The sequence below is a fragment of the Phyllobates terribilis genome, unplaced genomic scaffold (assembly GCF_046119375.1).
Source record: "Phyllobates terribilis strain yellow unplaced genomic scaffold, ASM4611937v1 Scaffold_8__6_contigs__length_399053987, whole genome shotgun sequence".
In the NCBI taxonomy this organism is placed as follows: domain Eukaryota; kingdom Metazoa; phylum Chordata; class Amphibia; order Anura; family Dendrobatidae; genus Phyllobates; species Phyllobates terribilis.
In genome coordinates this window covers 366,022,470-366,043,696 of record NW_027362768.1, presented here as the reverse complement: position 1 = coordinate 366,043,696, position 21,227 = coordinate 366,022,470, and positions in this window count along the sequence as shown.

Sequence of the window (21,227 nt, the reverse complement as noted above, 5' to 3'; positions counted from 1 at the left end):
ACCCGGGAGTGGAATATCATACCTCTGGTTCGAGGTGCAATACCCCTGTAGCAGCTGAGCCCTCGGGGTGCTACACATGCATTACACCACATTTCCGGGGGGCAGGACGACCGATGTGCTCCAAGTAGAGCGCGACAGTCCCTGTCCCTGGCTGGAGTGGGGGGAGGGAACACCTAGGAAAGGGGGAACCCTGTAGTGCAGGAGCAGGGAGGAAGCAGTTTCTGGGTGCACCTAGAGGGAGGTACAAAAGGTGAGCACCATCTTAGTTCAGAGAGGAGTCGGTTCAGTGGAGTCAGAGAGAAGATGTGACAGAGCAGGACTCTGTGGAGCTCTGCTCCAGACGTGGGTCTAGCCTGTGAGGCCCAGTCAGCACTGAAAGGAGAGAGAAAGAGTTGGGGAGAAGGAATGAAGAAGAGCGGAGGAGGTTCCAGGAACACAGAGGAAAGAAGGGACCCCAGGGGTGTGGACCGGCTGGTAGCCACCATACGCCCGCATCTACCTGAGTAGAGGGTTCAGGCCAAGGGGGAGACCGATCCCCGAAACTAGTGGAGGCGGGGAACTACCCTCAACTAGAAACCGGAGGCTGTGACATTTTATATGGTGCAGCCCCTCACTACACCCGCTAGGAAGGCACCACATAGGGTCAGGGAAACTGGCGCCGAGGTTTACCCAGAGAAGGCCCGAGGCAGCCGGACAGAAGCGTGGTCACTGGTGGGGTATGACAGGCCAGAGGAAGGACACGAAAAGGGGGTCCTGCGAAGCGCTCCAAAATTATCTGAGAGTAGGCCGAGCCCCCTCACCTGGTGAACATGGTGCGACGTGGGAAGTTACAGCCGGCCGGAGTAACGTGGCGTAACGAACTGTGAGTAAAGATCCTGGACTGCATTACAGAGACTCTGAGTCATTATTCCCGCGCACCATCACCCCCATCATACACCTACACTGCCCTGGGGCTACACTCTTCCCGTGGGGAGTTATACCATTCCTGTGCTGCTCACCAACGCCAGCCCCAGCAGTCTGCCCTACAGCGGCGGTTCATCCTGATCGCAATCCACGGGTGGCGTAGTCGGACATTTGAAAATAATGAAAAACATATCAATTGACTGCCACTGGTTTGACCACCCTGAGCCACGGGACCGGGTCATTGCCACGGTGACTACAACCCCCAGCATCCCACAAAAGGCCTGGTTCCGGGTACCCCACGCGGCCCAGGGGGCGAGTCACTTCCCTTCAGGCTTTTCTTCCTTAAAGAATCATTTTGCCACTGCACCTATACTCTGTCAACCTGATGTTTCTCAACCCTTTATTATGGATGTCGATGCAGGGCCGGCTCCAGGTTTTTCTGGGCCCCGGGCGAAAGAGTCTCAGTGGGCCCCTTTAACACACACCACAATTCATGATGCAGAGATACGGCGGAGAATATATATATATATATATATATATATATATATATATATATATATGATATATATATATATATATATATATAGTACAATGCAAAGATTTCACTTCTTACATTACATGAGTGATATCTATTGTAAATTCCACAATAGCTCAGAAACCGGTGAATCGCTCCACACAGAATACTGGCCCCCATATAAGGCTCCATACGGAATACTGGCCCCCATATAACGCTTCATACGGAATACTGGCCCCCATATAACGCTCCATACGGAATACTGGCCCCCATACAAGGCCCCATACGGAATACTGGCCCCCATATAAGGCCCCATACTGTTAGAACCTTGCTCTTAGGTTTTTTCCTTTGCTGGTCACATGACCTTGTTGGCCTATTTAATCCTGCTCCGCCCTTCTGGCTTTGCTGGACTTCATTGTATAACTACTTTCTAGCTAGCCTGTGCTCTGTATCTAACTCTGTTAGTTTGCTTGGTCTACGGACCTCTATGTTCTATATATTTTGTTTGTTCGTCTGTCTGCTACTATTTCTGTTAGGAGGTGTCCCATTTTCCTCCCAGTCCTTAGTACTTGTAGGGATTCCTTCCCCACATCTATAGGTCTCCGTACAGACTAGCTTAGGACTTTAGCAGGTCTGATCGCAGGATCAGGTTCCCTGTTACATCGTAGGGATTCAGCTGAGTTCTATCGTAGGGACAGATCTCCTCTCTTTCCTTAGCTCTGGTAGCAGAACATAACACATACGGAATACTGGCCCCCATATAAGGCCCAATAAGGAATACTGGCCCCCATATAAGGCCCCATACGGAATACTGGCCCCCATATAAGGCTCCATGCGGAATACTGACCCCCATATAAGGCTCCATACGGAATATTGGCCCCCATATAAGGCTCCATACGGAATACTGGTCCCCATATAAGGCTCCATACGGAATACTGGCCCCCATATAAGGCTCCATACGGAATACTGGCTCCATATAAGGCTCCATACGGAATACTGGCCCCCATATAAGGCTCCATACGGAATACTGGCCCCCATATAAGGCCCCATACGGAATACTGGCCCCCATATAAGGCTCCATACGGAATACTGGCCCCCATATAAGGCTCCATACGGAATACTGGCCCCCATATAAGGCCCCATACGGAATACTGGCCCCCATATAAGGCCCCATACGGAATACTGGCCCCCATATAAGGCCCCATACGGAATACTGGCCCCCATATAAGGCTCCATACGGAACACTGGCCCCCATATAAGGCTCCATACGGAATACTGGCCCCCATATAAGGCTCCATACGGAATACTGGCCCCCATATAAGGCTCCATAAGGAATACTGGCCCCCATATAAGGCCCCATACGGAATACTGGCCCCCATATAAGGCTCCATACGGAATACTGGCCCTCATATAAGGCTCCATACGGAATACTGGCCCCCATATAAGGCTCCATACGGAATACTGGCCTCCATATAAGGCTCCATACGGAATACTGGCCCCCATATAAGGCTCCATACAGAATACTGGCCCCCATATAACGCTCCATACAGGATACTGGTCCCCTTATAAAGCTCCATACAGGATACTGGCCCCCATATAACGCTCCATACAGGATACTGGTCCCCTTCTAAAATTCCATACAGGATACTGGCCCCCATATAACGCTCCATACAGGATACCGGTCCCCTTATAACGCTCCATACAGGATACCGGTCCCCTTATAACGCTCCATACAGGATACTGGCCCCCATATAATGCTGCATGCAGGCTGTTACCCCCCACATAATGCCCCATACAGGCTGTCCCCCCCCTTATAATGCTCCATGCAGGCTGTTACCCCCCACATAATGCCCCATACAGGCCCCCCCCTTTTAATGCTCCATGCAGGCTGTTACCCCCCACATAATGCCCCATACAGGCTGCCCCCCCCTTATAATGCTCCATGCAGGCTGTTCCCCCCCACATAATGCACTATGCAGGCTGCCCTCCCCCCCTTTATAATGCCCCATGCAGGCTGTTCCCCACCTTATAATGCCCCATGCCGAATGTCACCCCTCCCTCTTTATAATGCCCCATGCAGGATGTCCCCCCCTCTCTTTATAATGCCCCATGCAGGATGCCCCCCCCCTCTCTTTATAATGCTCCATGGAGGATGCCACCCCCCCCCTTCTCTTTATACTGCCCCATGCCTCCATACATTAAAAAAAAAATCAAATACCTCCCTTCTCCTCCCCTACTACCTGCTGCTTGGGTCCAAACTCCAGCGTTGTCGGCGTTGTCCCGCTCAGCGCTCCCTGTGACGGCTCAGGGGAGGGCGCGGTGTAAAGACGTCACCGCACCCTCTGACCTGAGACGTCACAGGGAGCGCAGAGCAGGAAGACAGCTGATCTGCGGAGGCACGGGGAGAGGTAAGTATCCAGCTGCCGGGGCCCTGAGCAAGCGGCGGAGAAGGGCGGGCGCTGACACCGCTCTCCTCCGCCCATAGCCCAGCGGGGTGCGCGACCGCCAGTGGGCCCCTCTGCCTGCTCAGGGCCCCGGCATTTGCCCGGGTGCGCCGGGTGCTGACGCCGGCCCTGGGTCGATGCGTCGGATGTCGGGGTTGGGGCTGTGTCTCAGGGTTCGTCCCCTGGTAAATGACTTCCACGCGCCTTTTTTCCTAAAAAAATTGTCTTCGGCTGAGAGAAATTATGACATAGGTAATAGAGAACTTTTGGCAATCAAATTGGCGTTCGAGGAATGGCGACATTGGTTGGAGGGGGCTGTCCATCCTATTACTGTTATTACTGACCATAAGAACCTGTCATATCTCCAGTCAGCTAAACGTCTCAACCCCAGGCAAGCCAGATGGTCCCTGTTTTTTACTAGGTTCAATTTTGTTGTCACTTTTTGTCCAGGGGTCAAAAATGTCAAAGCTGATGCTTTGTCCCGGAGCTTCCCTGGTGGTGGTAACCATGAGAACCCTGCCCCGATATTACAGAAAGGGTAGTCATTTCGGCACTTTTTTCTGAACTGGAGGGTGAGGTGTTGGAGGCTCAGGGGGACCCCCTTGCCTCCTGCCCTTCAGGAAAGATATTTGTACCATCTGATCTGCGCCGCAAAGTAATTAAGGAACATCATAACTCTGTGCTTGCTGGGCATCCAGGTGGTAAGGCAACCGCTGACTTCCTCTCTCGTCGTTTTTGGTGGCCGGGGTTACATCGGGATGTGATTGAACACATAGCCGCTTGTAGTATTTACGCGCATTCTAAGGTTTCGCATACCTGTCCGTCGGGTACTCTTCTTCCACTTCCTATCCGTAGTAAGCCATGGACACACTTGTCCATGGATTTTATTACTGACCTACTGGTTTCTGCAGGCTAAACAGTGGTTTTGGGGGTAGTAGATAGGTTCAGTAAAATGGTTCACTTCGTCGCACTTCCTGCACTTCCTAATGCCAAGACACTTACCCAGGTGTTTATAAATGAGATTGTGAAGCTTCACGGGGTTCCCTCCGATGTGGTGTCAGATCGGGGGACCCAGTTTGTTTCCAAGTTCTGGAAGGCATTTTGTTCTCAACTGGAGGTGCAGCTGTCTTTTTTCTCTGCCTTCCACCTTCAGTCGAATGGTCAGACGGAGCGTGTCAATCAGAACTTGGAGACCTACCTCAGGTGTTTTGGCTCCGAAAATCAGGAGGATTGGGCATCCTACTTACCGCTGGCAGAATTTGCCATTAATAATCATCGGCAAGAATCCACTGGCAGGTCACTGTTCTTCGGTGCATACGGTTATCACCCACAGTTTAGTACCTTTACTGGGGGAGGAGCTTCGGGAGGTTCTGAGGAGGAACGGTTTGGGGGTACTGTCACGGGTGTGTCAGAGGTGACAGTCTCCCTGCAGTTGGTTGCAGGAGATCTCTACGTTTGGCATTGCAGACAGCTTCTTAGATAAGAGGCTGTATTTAGGACCCAGTGGCTAGCTCCCTCTGGCTAATTAGTACTCTTGCCTGGGTGTATAAATACCTGGTGTGTCTCTGAGGGAGGTGCCGGCTATATTCTGTTCCACTTATAAAGCATTGCAGGAGTTGTACGTCATCCTCTCTGGAGCTGGAGGCCGTGTGCATATTTGGAGTTCATCTACAGCTAAGCTATTATTCCCTTGTGTTGTTTACCCTTGTTGTCTATAGAGTTTAGTGGAGGTTGACTAGTGCTCATCTCCTTCCTTCCTTAGCCATAGCCTTATGCCAGGGTCAGTAGGGCGAGGCACGCATGCAGCGATTGCTGAGGAGGCAATATAGGGACGTTAGTTGAGACAGGGTGATGCTAGACCAGTCTAGGAGTTCTTCACTTCCCCCTTTCCCTAGTATCTGGGCTCCCCTTCCCTTTTCCTTCTGTGTTGCACTAGTCTCTCCCACACCCCACAAACAGCTGTAATATTGCACATTTATACAATAGCAGCAATAATGTTACACAATAAGCTATTAATATGCTATCCCAAAGCTAGTACCAGTCTGGTTGTAAAATAAGCAGATAAATACTGCAATGCATAGAACATACAGAGGTTTTCATATATATATTATATATACAACCCCCTGGCAAAAATTATGGAATCACCGGGCTCGGAGGATGTTCATTCAGTTGTTTAATGTTGTTGAAAAAAAGCAGATCACAGACATGGCACAAAACTAAAGTCATTTCAAATGGCAACTTTAGGGCTTTAAGAAACACTAAAAGAAATCAAGATTAAAAATGTGGTACTCAGTAAGTGTAATTTTTTTCAGACCAAGCAGAGGGAAAAAATATGGAATCACTCAATTCTGAGGAAAAAATTATGGAATCATGAAAAACAAACACACAAAAGAACACTCCAATACATCACTAGTATTTTGTTGCACCATCTCTGGATTTAATAACAGCTTGGAGTCTCTGAGGCCTAATGAGTGACAAACAGTACTCTTTGATTGCTGTTGCCAGATCAGCTTTGCAGGTTGGAGCCTTGTCATGGACCATTTTCTTCAACTTCCACCAAAGATTTTCAATTGGATTGAGATCCGGACAATTTGCAGCCCATGACATTGACCTTATGTGTCTTCTTTCAAGGAATGTTTTCACAGTTTTTGCTCTATGGCAGGATGCATTATCATCTTGAAAAAATGATGTCATCATCCCCAAACATCCTTTCAATTGATGGGATAAGAAAACTGTCCAAAATATCAATGTAAACTTGGGCATTTATTGAAGATGTAATGACAGCCATCTCCCTAGTGCCTTTACCTGACATGCAGCCCCATATAATCAGTGACTGTGGATATTTGCATGTTCTCTTCATGCAGTCATCTTTATAAATCTCATTGGAATGGCACCAAACAAAAGTTCCAGCATCATCACCTTGCCCAATGCAGATTCTCGATTCATCACTAAATATGACTTTCATCCAGTCATCCATAGTCCACAATTGCTTTTCCTTAGCCCATTGTAACCTTGTTTTCTGTTTAGGTGTTAATGATTGCTTATGTTTAGCTTTTCTGTATGTAAATCCCATTTCCTTTAGGGGGTTTCTTACAGTTCGGTCACAGACATTGACTCCAGTTTCCTCCAATTGGTTCCTCATTTGTTTTGTTGTGCATTTCCTGTTTTGGAGACATATTGCTTTAAGTTTCCGGTCTTGACGCTTTGATGTCTTCCTTGGTCTACCAGTATGTTTGTCTTTAACAACCTTCCCATGTTGTTTGTATTTGGTCCAGATTTTAGACACAGCTGACTGTGAACAACCAACATCTTTTGCAACATTGCGTGATGATTTACCTTCTTTTAAGAGTTTGATAATCCTCTCCTTTGTTTCAATTGACATCTCTTGTGTTGGAGCCATGATTCATGTCAGTCCACTTGGTGCAACAGCTCTCCAAGGTGTGATCACTCCTTTTTAGATGCAGACTAATGAGCAGATCTAATTGATGCAGGTGTTAGTTTTGGAAATGAAAATTTACAGAGTGATTCCATAATTTTTTCCCTCTGCTTGGTCTGAATGAACATCCTCCAGGCCCCGTGATTCCATAATTTTTGCCAGGGGTTGTATATATATATATATATATATATATATATATATATATATATATACAGTACAGACCAAAAGTTTGGACACACCTTCTCTTTTAAAGATTTTTCTGTATTTTCATGACTTTGAAAATTGTACATTCACACTGAAGGCATCAAAACTATGAATTAACACATGTGGAATTATATACTTAACAAAAAAGTGTGAAACAACTGAAAATATGTCTTATATTCTAGGTTCTTCAAAGTAGCCATCTTTTGCTTTGATGACTGCTTTGTACACTCTTGGCATTCTCTTGATGAGCTTCAAGAGGTAGTCACCGGAAATGGTCTTCCAACAATCTTGAAGGAGTTCCCAGAGATGCTTAGCACTTGTTGGCCCTTTTGCCTTCACTCTGCGGTCCAGCTCACCCCAAACCATCTCGATATGGTTCAGGTCTGGTGACTGTGGAGGCCAGGTCATCTGGCGTAGCACCCCATCACTCTCCTTCTTGGTCAAATAGCCCTTACACAGCCTGGAGGTGTGTTTGGGGTCATTGTCCTGTTGAAAAATAAATGATGGTCCAACTAAACACAAACCGGATGGAATAGCACGCCGCTGCAAGATGCTGTGGTAGCCATGCTGGTTCAATATGCCTTCAATTTTGAATAAATCCCCAACAGAGACACCAGCAAACCACCCCCACACCATCACACCTCCTCCTCCATGCTTCATGGTGGGAACCAGGCATGTAGAATCCATCCGTTCACCTTTTCTGCGTCTCACAAAGACACGGTGGTTGGAACCAAAGATCTCAAATTTGGACTCATCAGACCAAAGCACAGATTTCCACTGGTCTAATGTCCATTCCTTGGGTTCTTTAGCCCAAACAAGTCTCTTCTGCTTGTTGCCTGTCCTTAGTAGTTCGTTTCCTAGCAGCTGTTTTACCATGAAGGCCTGCTGCACAAAGTCTCCTCTTAACAGTTGTTGTAGAGATGTCTGCTGCTAGAACTCTGTGTGGCATTGACCTGGTCTCTAATCTGAGCTGCTGTTAACCTGCGATTTCTGAGGCTGGTGACTCGGATAAACTTATCCTCAGAAGCAGAGGTGACTCTTGGTCTTCCTTTCCTGGGGCGGTCCTCATGTGAGCCAGTTTCTTTGTAGCGCTTGATGGTTTTTGCAACTGCACTTGGGGACACTTTCAAAGTTTTCCCAATTTTTCAGACTGACTGACCTTCATTTCTTAAAGTAATGGTGGCCACTCGTTTTTCTTTACTTAGCTGCTTTTTTCTTTCCATAATACAAATTCTAACAGTCTATTCAGTAGGACTATCAGCTGTGTATCCACCAGACTTCTGCACAACACAACTGTTGGTCCCAACCCCATTTATAAGGCTAGAAATCCGACTTATTAAACCTGACAGGGCACACCTGTGAAGTGAAAACCATTTCCGGTGACTACCTCTTGAAGCTCATCAAGAGAATGCCAAGAGTGTGCAAAGCAGTCATCAAAGCAAAAGGTGGCTACTTTGAAGAACCTAGAATATAAGACATATTTTCAGTTGTTTCACACTTTTTTGTTAAGTATATAATTCCACATGTGTTAATTCATAGTTTTGATGCCTTCAGTGTGAATGTACAATTTTCATAGTCATGAAAATACAGAAAAATATTTAAATGAGAAGGTGTGTCCAAACTTTGGTCTGTACTGTATATATATATTTTTATAACCAGTATGGTTTACAGGTGTAAACAAAGACAAATCAAACCCCATCAGTTTTACATGTATAACCAGTATGGTTTACAGGTATAGACAAGGAACAAAAACAAAACCCATCAATACAGTTGTGCTCAAAAGTTTACATACCCCGGCAGAATTTTTCCTTTCTTGGCCTTGTTTCAGAGAATATGAATGATAACAAAAAACCTTTTTCTCCACTCATGGTTATTGGTTGGGTGAAGCCATTTATTGTCAATCTACTGTGTTTTCTCTTTTTAAATCTTAATGACAACCAAAGACATCCAAATGACCCTGATCAAAATTTCACATACCCCAGTTCGTAATACCATGTATTGCCCCCACGTGTTGGCGGTGCCTGCACTCAGGGAGCCCTGACTAAGCAGATCGCGTGTGAAGATCCAGCAGCGGCGTGTGACGCCACAGCTCAGCAGAGGAACGGAAGCCTCAGAGGACTTTGCGCAAACCTTGGATTGGGTGAGTGGTCTGAGAACCTTCTTCCCTCTTTCTCTTTCTTTTTTCCCTCTGCCTGTGAAGACTTGGGTAACGTGTCATTTTTATGTAGTCTTGTGCAAAAGTATTTATCAGTCTGGGAGCTATGGGTGTCTGCATACTGGCAGCATTTGGTATTGTATTTGTCTTTGTTTACACCTGTAAACCATACTGGTTATATATATACAGTGGAGGAAAAAAGTATTTAGTCAGCCACCAATTGTGCAAGTTCTCCCACTTAAAAAGATGAGAGAGGCCAGTAATTGACATCATATTTCGACCTCAACTATGAGACAAAATGAGAAAACAAATCCTGAAAATCACATTGTCTGATTTGGAAAGAATTTTTTTTCAAATTTTGGTGGAAAATAAGTATTTGGTCAATTACAAATAAGCAAGATTTCTGGCTCTCACAGACCTGTAACTTCTTCTTTAAGAGGCTCCTCTGTCCTCCACTCATTACCTGTAGTACTGGCACCTGTTTGTACTTGTTATCAGTATAAAAGACACCTGTCCACAACCTCAAACAGTCACACTCCAAACTCCAGTATGGTGAAGACCAAAGAGCTGTAGAAGGACACCAGAAACAAAATTGTAGCCCTGCACCAGGCTGGGAAGACTGAATCTGCAATAGGCAAGCAGCTTGGTGTGAACAAATCAACTGTGGGAGCAATAATTAGAAAATGGAAGACATACGAGACCACTGATAATCTCCCTGTTAGAACCTTGCTCTTAGGTTTTTTCCTTTGCTGGTCACATGACCTTGTTGGCCTATTTAATCCTGCTCCGCCCTTCTGGCTTTGCTGGACTTCACTGTATAACTACTTTCTAGCTAGCCTGTGCTCTGTATCTACTCTGTTAGTTTGCTTGGACTACGGACCTCTGTGTTCTTTATATTTTGTTTGTTCGTCTGTCTGCTACTATTTCTGTTAGGAGGTGTCCCTTTTTCCTCCCAGTCCTTAGTACTTGTAGGGATTCCTTCCCCACATCTATAGGTCTCCGTACAGACTAGCTTAGGACTTTAGCAGGTCTGATCGCAGGATCAGGTCCCCTGTTACATCGTAGGGATCAAGCTGAGTTCTATCGTAGGGACAGATCTCCTCTCTTTCCTTAGCTCTGGTAGCAGAACATAACAGTAAGTCCAGCCTGCAAATTCTCTAAGGAAAGATTTTTCTGTTCCATCATGGTGTCGGTTCAGGATTTGGCTCATCGCCTGCAGGGACTCTCTCTGGAGGTGGCCGAGCTCCGTCAGCACGTGAGTAACTGTCCTGGAGCACATTTCTTGGAGCCTAAGGTATGTTTGACGGATTTATTTTTTGGTGAACACCGAGAATTTTTTTCATTTAAAAATGCTTGCTTATTGTATTTTCGTTTGAGACCCAAGTCCTCTGGGGGTGAATCCCAGCGCATAGGGTTCATAATGTCACTTTTGCGCAAAGAGCCTCAGGAGTGGGCCTTTTCTTTGCAACCTAGTGATACATGCTTCAGATCAGTGGATAGTTTTTTTTCTGCTTTGGGGCTATTATATGATGATCCTGACCGTGTCGCATCAGCTGAGACTGAGTTAAGACGTTTGAGACAGGGATCAGGTAATGTGGAAAAATATTGTACTCATTTCCGTCGTTGGTCTACTCAAACAGGGTGGAACGATTCTGCTCTGAAAAGTCTATTTCTTGCTGGGCTCAATGAAAGGGTTAAAGACCTGCTAATTGCTTATCCTACACCTGAAGATTTGCAACAGGCTATGCAATTAGCTATACGGGTGGATAGGAGACTGCGTGCAAGGGTTAATGAGAGCAAATCCTCTGCTATGTCAGTTTCTGGTTATGAGAATGTGTGTACTAACAGTGGTGAACCGATGGAGATTGGATCGGTGGCACCTCGCTCTCAAGAAAAAGACCGTCGATTTTCTGAAGGCTTGTGTTTCTATTGCGGAAAATCTGGTCATTTGATTAAAGGCTGTGAGCTTCGTATGAAGAAAGAAAAAAAAATGGTCAGTCATGCCCGTATTGCCTGTTTAAATTCCAAGGGTGTATTTTTAGCTGCTTCCACGATTGCTCAGGAAAAATTAATGGAATTTCGGGTGTTTGTTGATTGTGGGTCTACTCTGAATGTAATTGATGGGGGATTCTTGGAAAGACTCAATTTAAAACCCGAACCTTTATCATCCCCCATTGCTGTGGTTTCTGTGGATGGTTCCCCTTTGAAGAATATTACTCTCAAGGTCTGTGAATTTCCTCTCACTATTAATGGTGTTCACCATGAGAAATTGGATTTGGTAGTTTTGAATAACTTGCCTTCTCCAGTAATATTGGGATTGCCCTGGTTAAAATTTCACAATCCTGTACTGGATTGGTCTACCAGTGAAATTAAATCCTGGAGCCATAAATGTTATGACAAGTGTTGTAACGGGCGTATTGCAGCTTTGGATAGGGGAGAATTGCCTGTTCCTATTCAGGATTTTTGGAGAGTTTTTTCTGAGAAGGAATCGCAGGTTTTGCCTCCCCATAGAGACTATGATTGTTCTATTGAATTTGTCCCTGGAGCGACTCTTCCTAAAAGTCGTTTATTTAACCTTACTATTCCTGAGAGGAAGGCTTTGGAGGAATACATACAGACAAGTTTGGCCGCCGGTCACATTAGGCCCTCTAAGTCTCCTGTGGCGGTTGGATTTTTTTTTGTAAAAAAAAAAGGACGGCGGTTTACGTCCTTGTCTGGATTTTCGTGAGATTAACAAAATTACTGTACGCAATCCTTACCCACTGCCATTGATTCCTGATCTGTTTAACCAGTTAATGGGGGCCAAGTGGTTCTCTAAAATTGACCTTAAGGGGGCATACAATCTGTTGCGCATGAAGGAGGGTGACGAATGGAAGACTGCTTTTAACACTCCTGTGGGTCATTTTGAGAATCTGGTTATGCCTTTTGGTTTTACTAATGCTCCTGCATTTTTTCAGAATCTTATTAATGACATCCTTAGACCTTTGATCGGCAAAAATGTGGTTGTGTATTTGGATGACATTTTGATTTATTCGCCGGATCTGGAGTCTCATTGGCGGAGCGTACGTGAGGTATTACAGTTATTAATGGACAATTCGCTTTTTGCTAAGCTGGAGAAATGTGAGTTCGCTGTACAGAGAATTAGTTTTTTGGGTTACATTATCTCCAGCGAAGGTTTTGAGATGGACCCGGTTAAAGTTCAAGCTGTACAGGAATGGCCTAGGCCTATTGGTTTGAAATCGATACAGAGGTTTTTAGGTTTCGCCAATTATTACAGAAAATTCATAAAAAATTTTTCTAGTATTGTCAAACCTCTGACCGATCTCACCAGGAAAGGTGCTGATGCGGTTCAGTGGTCTTCTGAGGCCATTGAAGCTTTTGTGTATCTCAAGGAGAGGTTCACCTCTGCTCCCATCCTTATGCAGCCTGATGTGACTAAGCCGTTTTTGGTTGAGGTTGATGCTTCCTCTGTGGGGGTTGGCGCAGTATTGTCTCAGGATAACGGGGATGGATTACATCCCTGTGCCTTTTTTTCAAAAAAATTTTCGGAGACTGAACTGAATTACGATATTGGTAATCGGGAATTATTGGCTATTAAACTCGCATTTGAACACTGGCGCCACTTCTTGGAAGGTGCGGAATTTCCCGTTCAGGTTCTTACGGATCATAAAAATCTGATATATCTTGATGCTGCCAAGCGCCTGAATGCCCGTCAGGCTAGGTGGGCACTGTTTTTCTCGCGGTTTAATTTCTCCGTTACTTACATCCCTGGTACTAAGAATGTTAAGGCGGATGCCTTGTCTCGCAGTTTTTCTCCCATAGTCGGTGCTGAGAAAGAGGAGAACATTTTACAAGAAGGTGTTGTGATAGCTGCTTTGGACTCCGTTTTGGAAGATGAGATTCTTAAAGCACAGGAGAATGCCCCATCTAACACTCCTCATGGGAGGTTGTTTGTGCCTGGGACCTTTAGGAGAGATTTGTTTGTTGAGTGTCACGAATCTCAGTTGGCAGGTCATCCCGGAATCTCTGAGACCAAGAGACTGGTGGGTCGCAGTTTTTGGTGGCCTGGATGGCAGAAGGAAGTCATTAAGTAGGTGCGTCAATGTACTATATGTGCTAGATCTAAGTCCTCACATACTCCTGCTGCGGGGTTGCTTTGTCCTTTGGAGGTTCCCAGTGCTCCTTGGACACATTTGGCTATGGACTTTATAACTGACCTTCCCCCCTCTGAGGGTTTTACTGTCATCTGGGTGGTCGTGGACCGTTTTAGCAAGATGTGTCACTTGGTTCCCTTCGTCAAACTGCCCTGCGCTAAAACTCTCGCTAAGGCCTTTGTCAAGGAAATTGTCAGACTTCATGGCGTTCCTACTGACATTGTTTCTGATAGGGGTCCTCAGTTCGTGGCTCGTTTTTGGCGTGCCTTTTGTGACAGGTTGGGAGTTCATTTGTCGTTCTCGTCCGGATATCATCCTGAATCTAATGGCCAGACAGAAAGGAAAAACCAGGATGTTGAGCAGTTCTTGCGTTGTTTTGTGGCAGACAATCAAGAGGGGTGGTCTGAGTTTCTGCCACTTGCTGAATTTGCTCTTAACAACCATACATCTTCTTCTGCTGGTTGTTCGCCTTTTTTTTGTTGTTCTGGGAGACATCCGTCGTTTGGGTCGTTCTCCAAGTTGGGATCTGCCGTGCCTGAGGAGGAGAATTTTTCCGGTGATTTAGAGAGAGTTTGGACGGATGTGCGTTGTAATCTTCAGGAGGCCAACAGAAAATCTAAAGACTACTTTGATAGGAAACGACAGGAGGTTTTGTTCGCTGTTGGTGACATGGTTTGGTTGTCCTCTAGGAATCTGCGGTTGAGGATTCCTTCTAAGAAATTGGGTCCCAAGTTTGTAGGGCCCTTTAAGGTGCTTCAGGTTGTCAACCAATCTGCTGTTAGGTTGGAGGTTCCTACCTCCTGGAGAATTAATCCGGTATTTCATGTCTCTCTGTTGAAAAAAGCGGTTGTATCGGATTGTGACGCCTCTGCCTCTGTTCCTCCGGTGGTGGAGGACGGGGAATATGAAATTTCTCGCATCCTTAACTCTAGACGGTATAGAGGTAGTTTGCAGTATCTTGTGGCCTGGAAAGGTTTCGGACCCGAGGATAACTCTTGGGTGAGGTCGGATGATGTTTCCGCGTCCAGACTTATCAGAGCGTTTCACAGGAGATTTCCTGATAAGCCTGGTCCTAGGGGATCCGGAGGATCCTCTTAGAAGGGGGGGGTACTGTTAGAACCTTGCTCTTAGGTTTTTTCCTTTGCTGGTCACATGACCTTGTTGGCCTATTTAATCCTGCTCCGCCCTTCTGGCTTTGTTGGACTTCATTGTATAACTACTTTCTAGCTAGCCTGTGCTCTGTATCTACTCTGTTAGTTTGCTTGGTCTACGGACCTCTGTGTTCTTTATATTTTGTTTGTTCGTCTGTCTGCTACTATTTCTGTTAGGAGGTGTCCCTTTTTCCTCCCAGTCCTTAGTACTTGTAGGGATTCCTTCCCCACATCTATAGGTCTCCGTACAGACTAGCTTAGGACTTTAGCAGGTCTGATCGCAGGATCAGGTCCCCTGTTACATCGTAGGGATCAAGTTGAGTTCTATCGTAGGGACAGATCTCCTCTCTTTCCTTAGCTCTGGTAGCAGAACATAACACTCCCTCGATCTGGGGCTCCACACAAGATCTCACCCTGTGGGGTCAAAATGATCTCAAGAACGGTGAGCAAAAATCCCAGAACCACACGTTCAACCTAGTGAATGACCTGCAGAGAGCTGGGACCAACGTTACACAGGCTACCATCAGTAACACACTACACCGCCAGGGACTCAGATCCTGCAGTGCCAGACGTGTCCCCCTGCTTAAGCCATTACATGTCTGGGCCTGTCTGAAGTGTGCTAGAGAGCATTTAGATGATCCAGAAGAGTATTTGAAGAATGCCATATGGTCAGAGGAAACCAGACTAGAACTGTTTGGTAGAAGCACAACTCTGCATGTTTGGAGGAGAAAGAATGCTGAGTTGCATCCAAAAAACACCATACCTACCGTGAAGCATGGGGGTGGCAACATCATGCTTTTGGGGCTGTTTCTCTGCCAATGGACCAGGACGACTTATCCGTGTACATGAATGAATGAATGGGGCTATGTATCATGAGATTTTGAGCACAAACCTCCTTCCATCAGCAAGGGGATTGAAGATGAAACGTGGCTGGGTCTTTCAGTGTGACAATGATCCCAAGCACACCACCAGGGCAGTGAAGGAGTGGCTTCATAAGAAGCATTTCAAGGTCCTGGAGTGGCCTAGCCAGTCTCCAGATCTAAACCCTATAGAAAACCTTTGGAGGGAGTTGAAAGTCCGCGTTGCCCAGCGACAGCCCCAAAACATCACTGCTCTAGAGGAGACCTGCATGGAGGAATGGGCCAACATACCAGCAACAGTGTGTGCCAACCTTGTGAAGACTTACAGAAAACGTTTGACCTCTGTCATTGGCAACAAAGGATATATAACAAAGTATTGAGATGAGCTTTTGTAATTGACCAAATACTTATTTTCCACCAAAATTTGAAAAAAATTTCTTTCCAAATCAGACAATGTTATTTTCAAGATTTGTTTTCTCATTTTGTCTCTCATAGTTGAGGTCTACCTATGAACTTGCACAATTGGTGGCTGACAAAATACTTTTTTTCCCCACTATATATGTGTGTATATATATATATATATATATATATATATATATATATATATATATGTATATGACGCGCCCCCTGGGCCTGTGTTGTGCAGGGGAACCCGGAACCGGGCCTGTTGTAGAATGCTGGGGGTTGTAGTCTCCGTGTGGCGGTGACCCGGTCCGTGCCCAGGGTGGTCAAGCCAGTGGCAGTCTTAATGTATAGCAAATGTCCGACTACGCCACCCATGGATTGCGGTCAGTGGGGACCGCCGCTGCGCTGCCGACCGCTGAGGCTGATGTTGTTTGCGCAGCCGAGTATGGGATAACTCCCCACGGGAGAAGTATTGCCTCAGGGCAGCTAATGTGAGAGATGATGGGAGTGATGGTGTGAGGGTCCCAGTGCTAATGGTGCTGGTGCGGCAATGAATCACAGAGACGTGAGGTGCAGTTCAGGGTCTTTACTGATGGTACAAGGCAGACCCTCCCGGGAGTACTGGCTAGTATAAGGGGCCTGATCAGTCTGCGAGCAAGCAGGAGTTCCCCTGGCCAGGTGGAGTTGTAGGCCTCCCCGTTTATCTGCACTCTTCCTGGCTACCTTGCTGTCAGCGGTTACAAGTAGCCCACGTCCCTGAGTATACCGTGTGGTGCTCACCCGTATGGCTGGTGACTTGGGGCCTTCTGTTAGCTTCCGCTCCTGGATGGCGGCGCTGGTCCCTTCTTTGTGACTGAGCCTCTGGGCTTCTATGGCCAGAGGACCTGGAATCCCCTGCCGGTTGGTTTCTGCTGCTGGGTATATATCAGTCCCCACAGCCTCGGACTCCTGTGTCCGGTTTTAGTAACTTCAGCCAGGGCGAGCTATATCTCTGCTCACAGCCCCTGGCCTTCTGCCTCTGCTCCTACAGAGCTCCTGTTCTCACCTTCCCTCTCCAGGCTCTGACTGCTCTGCTTGTTCTGCAGGCTCTGTCTCTGTCTGCAGCTTCACTCCCTAATCCTGCCCCAGACCCAGTTTATAAGGGCAGATTCCTCCCCTCCCAGGTCTGGGTGGGCCGTGTTGCATGTTTAGGGCTCCTGACCAGAGAAACCTCCCACTTGCTCTCAGACATAATATCTCTATTACTGTGGCAACCAGACCCCTGGGGTGTCACATTCCCCCCTAGTGAATTTTAGTACTCCGGGACTAAACACATTTTTTTAAAGAAACATAAAAACAGGGTATAACAATAATACAATAACATATTTACAAGAAGCTTTAGTTCTTTAAAGGTCACGGCGTGTCCGCAACCGGGTGTCCATATCACCCAAGGTGAAGTTTTAAGGGAAGTAGGGGACCTGTCCAAAGCAAACCACTTGCGTTGTCCTTGGGCGTGGCTGCAAGGCTGGAGCTAGCTACTTTGGACCGCAAGTAGGCCACTCCAGACAGGTTTTCTCTTCCGCGGCCGTCTTCACAAGAGGCACCAAGGTGCAACTATCTACAAAACTGTTCCGGTTATCCAGTGTCCATAACCTGTTAGTCCAAATAAATCTGCAGGGTAACTGAGAAACATAATTAGTAACAGGCAACAAACATAAACCATAAACATTTTCAAGAAACAGGTAAATTCACAGTGCATTAGTTTAGATTCTCCAGCGAGCGGGCATCTGACCTCTAGTGACTCTAGTGGACCTACGGAGCTCACTAACTGGTCCTGCACTACAGGGTGTAGGAGGTGTTAAGGGTAAGCTGGGCAGCTGTCTGCGCACTCTTTGGCTCACTAGGGGCACGGCAGGCTCACTACTAGCAGAGGATTGATTCTCCTGTACTGCTGGTGTGGACTCTTCTGCCTCTTGGGCCGGCTGCTTCTCCAGCTCTACCGGTTCCTCTGTAGGCACTTGCGGGGCTGGCTGGAGAAAGGTGAGGACGGGTACCACGACAGCGCCGTTTACTTGTGTCCAAGACCGGGGGAAGTCTCCGAGTACGGTACTGATCATTTCTTCCCTTTCCTCTGCGGGTTGAGGGTTTCCTTGATCTTCTTCAGGGCTTTGCAGCTGCTCGGGACACTTCTTCAGGTGGTCTCTGGAGACAATGGCTGTGGTTTCTCCTCCATCCTTACTGATTACGCAGATTTTTGGGTTCTCATGGCTTGATGGCAGTACGGTGTACGGGTCCTTCTCCCACTGGTCGTCCAACTTGTGGAGCCGCCTCTTCCTCTTCAAGACCTGCTCTCCAGGTACCAGGGGAACAGCGGGAGCATACTGGATATAAGCCTTCTCTTGCCTTTCTCTAGCTTGAGACAGACTTCGCTCGACGCTCTCCTGTACTTTCCGATACTGCTGCTGCCGTTCTGTATCCCAGTCTGCCTCTGGCGAGGTGTCCTCAGGCGTCAGGACTCCCATATCCAGGTCAATAGGCAGGTTACCAGGTCTTGCTCTCATTAAGTAAGCCGGGGTACAGTTGGTGGAACCTACAGGGATGTGGTTATACAGGTCCACCAGATCGGGCAGTTTCTCAGGCCACAGACTGCGTTCTTCCAGGGGCAATGTTTTTAGCAGATCTATCACCACCTGGTTCATCTTCTCGCAGAGTCCATTGGTTTGAGGGTGATAGGGCGTTGTTCTTATCTTCTTGCAGCCATACAGGTTGCAGAACTCCTGGAAGACCTCCGCTTCGAAGGCTGGTCCTTGGTCTGTCAACACTTGGTCCGGGTACCCGTATGGACGGCAGAAGTGCTGCTGGAAGGCTCTAGCTGCTGTTTGAGCCGTTAAGTCCTTGACCGGGACCACCACCAGGAACCGGGAGTAATGATCTACGATTGTGAGGGCGTAGACATACCCAGTTCTGCTTGGAGCCAGTTTCACATGGTCCAGGGCTACCAGTTCCAGTGGCTGTCTGGTGATGATGGGCTGCAGGGGAGTCTTCTAGCTGGCTCGGTCTTTTCTTCTCAGGTGGCACGGGCCACAGTCTCTGCACCACCTCTCGATGGCTCCTCTCATGCCTACCCAGTAGAACCGTTCACGCAACAAGAACTCCAGCTTCTTCCATCCGAAATGCCCTGCTCCGTTGTGGTATGCCTCCAGAACCATAGCCGCGTCTCGTCTTGGGACCACTACCTGCCAGGTCAACTCATGTGTTCGAGAGTTAACCATTCTCTGGCACAGCTTCTCCCTGTAGAGGAACAGCTTACTTTTCTCCTTTCACAGTTGCTTGGTCTCCTCCGGAGCATCTGGGTCAAGACGGGCATCGGCCTGGGTCAGCATTTCCTTCACCAAATGGACTGCGGGATCACTGTCTTGCGTCTCCGCCCAGTTGTAGTGGGGCAAGGGATTGAACGTCACGAGCGCCTGTCCTTCACACGGTGGGAATACAGGGTAATCCCATGACGGTGGAACGCAGGGAGCTCAACTTCTTCCAGATCTTCTGGATCTTCCCCTACGTCCGGTAAGTTCGGCATTCTAGACAGGGCATCCGCGTTGGCATTTGAGCGTCCTGCCCAGTATTTGATGGTGAATTCAAAGTTGGACAGGTGGGCCATCCATCTCTGTTCCAGGGCACCGAGCCTTGCAGTGTCCAGGTGTGTCAACGGGTTGTTATACGTGTACACGGTGAATTTGGAGGAGCTAAGGTAATGCTTGAAACGTTCGGTCACTGCCCACACTACTGCCAGGAACTCCAGCTTGAATGAGCTATAATTCTCAGGGTTCCTCTCCGTGGGCCGTAGCTTTCGGCTGGCGTAAGCGATTACCCGTTCTTTCCCTTGCTGGATCTGGGACAGTACGGCTCCTAGCCCGATGTTGCTTGTGTCCGTGTGGAGGATAAAGGGCTGGCTGTAGTCTGGATATGCCAGGATTTCATCCCCCGTGAGGGCCATCTTCAGCTGGCAGAAGGACTCCTCTTCCAGCTTTTCCCACCTAAAGGGCGGCTTCTGGTTTTTGGCTTTCCGAGATTGACCTATCAGGAGGTCCTGCATAGGGGCTGCCATTTTGGTGAAACCGGGAATGAATCTTCGGTAGTAGCCTACCAACCCGAGGAACTGCCGCACTTCCTTTATGCTGGAGGGTCTTGGCCAGTCCTTAATCACGGTGATCTTATCAGGGTCGGGAGCCACTCCGTCAGCACTCACCACGTGTCCCAGGTACTGCACCTTTGGTTTCAGGAGGTGACACTTGGAGGGTTTCACCTTTAGGCCGTAGTTTGCCAGAGCTTCAAACACTTCTGCCAGGTGTTTCAGGTGGTCCTCGTAGGTCTTGGAATAGACGATGACATCGTCCAGGTATAACAGGACCGTCTCGAAGTTCCGGTGTCCCAGACAGCATTCCATCAACCGTTGAAAGGTTCCTGGTGCGTTGCAGAGCCCGAACGTCATACAGTTAAATTCGCTGAGACCCATCGGGGTGGTGAATGCGGTCTTCTCCCGGTCCGCCTCTGCTACAGGAACCTGCCAGTACCCGCTAGTGAGATCCAAAGTAGAGAAGAAGTTAGCAGATTTTAATGCAGCTAAGGACTCTTCTATCCTGGGTAACGGGTACGCATCTTTGTGTGTGATACGGTTAACCTTCCTGTAGTCTACACACATTCTCATGGTGTTGTCTTTCTTTGTCACTAAGACTAGAGGAGCTGCCCATGGGCTACAGCTGTCCCTGATTACCCCAGCCTCCTTCATGTCTCTAAGCATCCCCTTGGCGTGTTGGTAGTGTGCCGGGGGTACGGGTCGGTATCTCTCCTTTATGGGAGGATGGTCTCCCGTGGGGATGTGGTGTTCTACCCCCTTTACTCGCCCGAAGTCTAGCGGGTGTTTACTAAACACTCTCTCGTACTCTTGAACCACCCGATAGACTCCCTGTTTCTGGTGTGAGGGAGTGGAGTCAGTACCCAAATGCAGTTGCTGACACCAGTCCT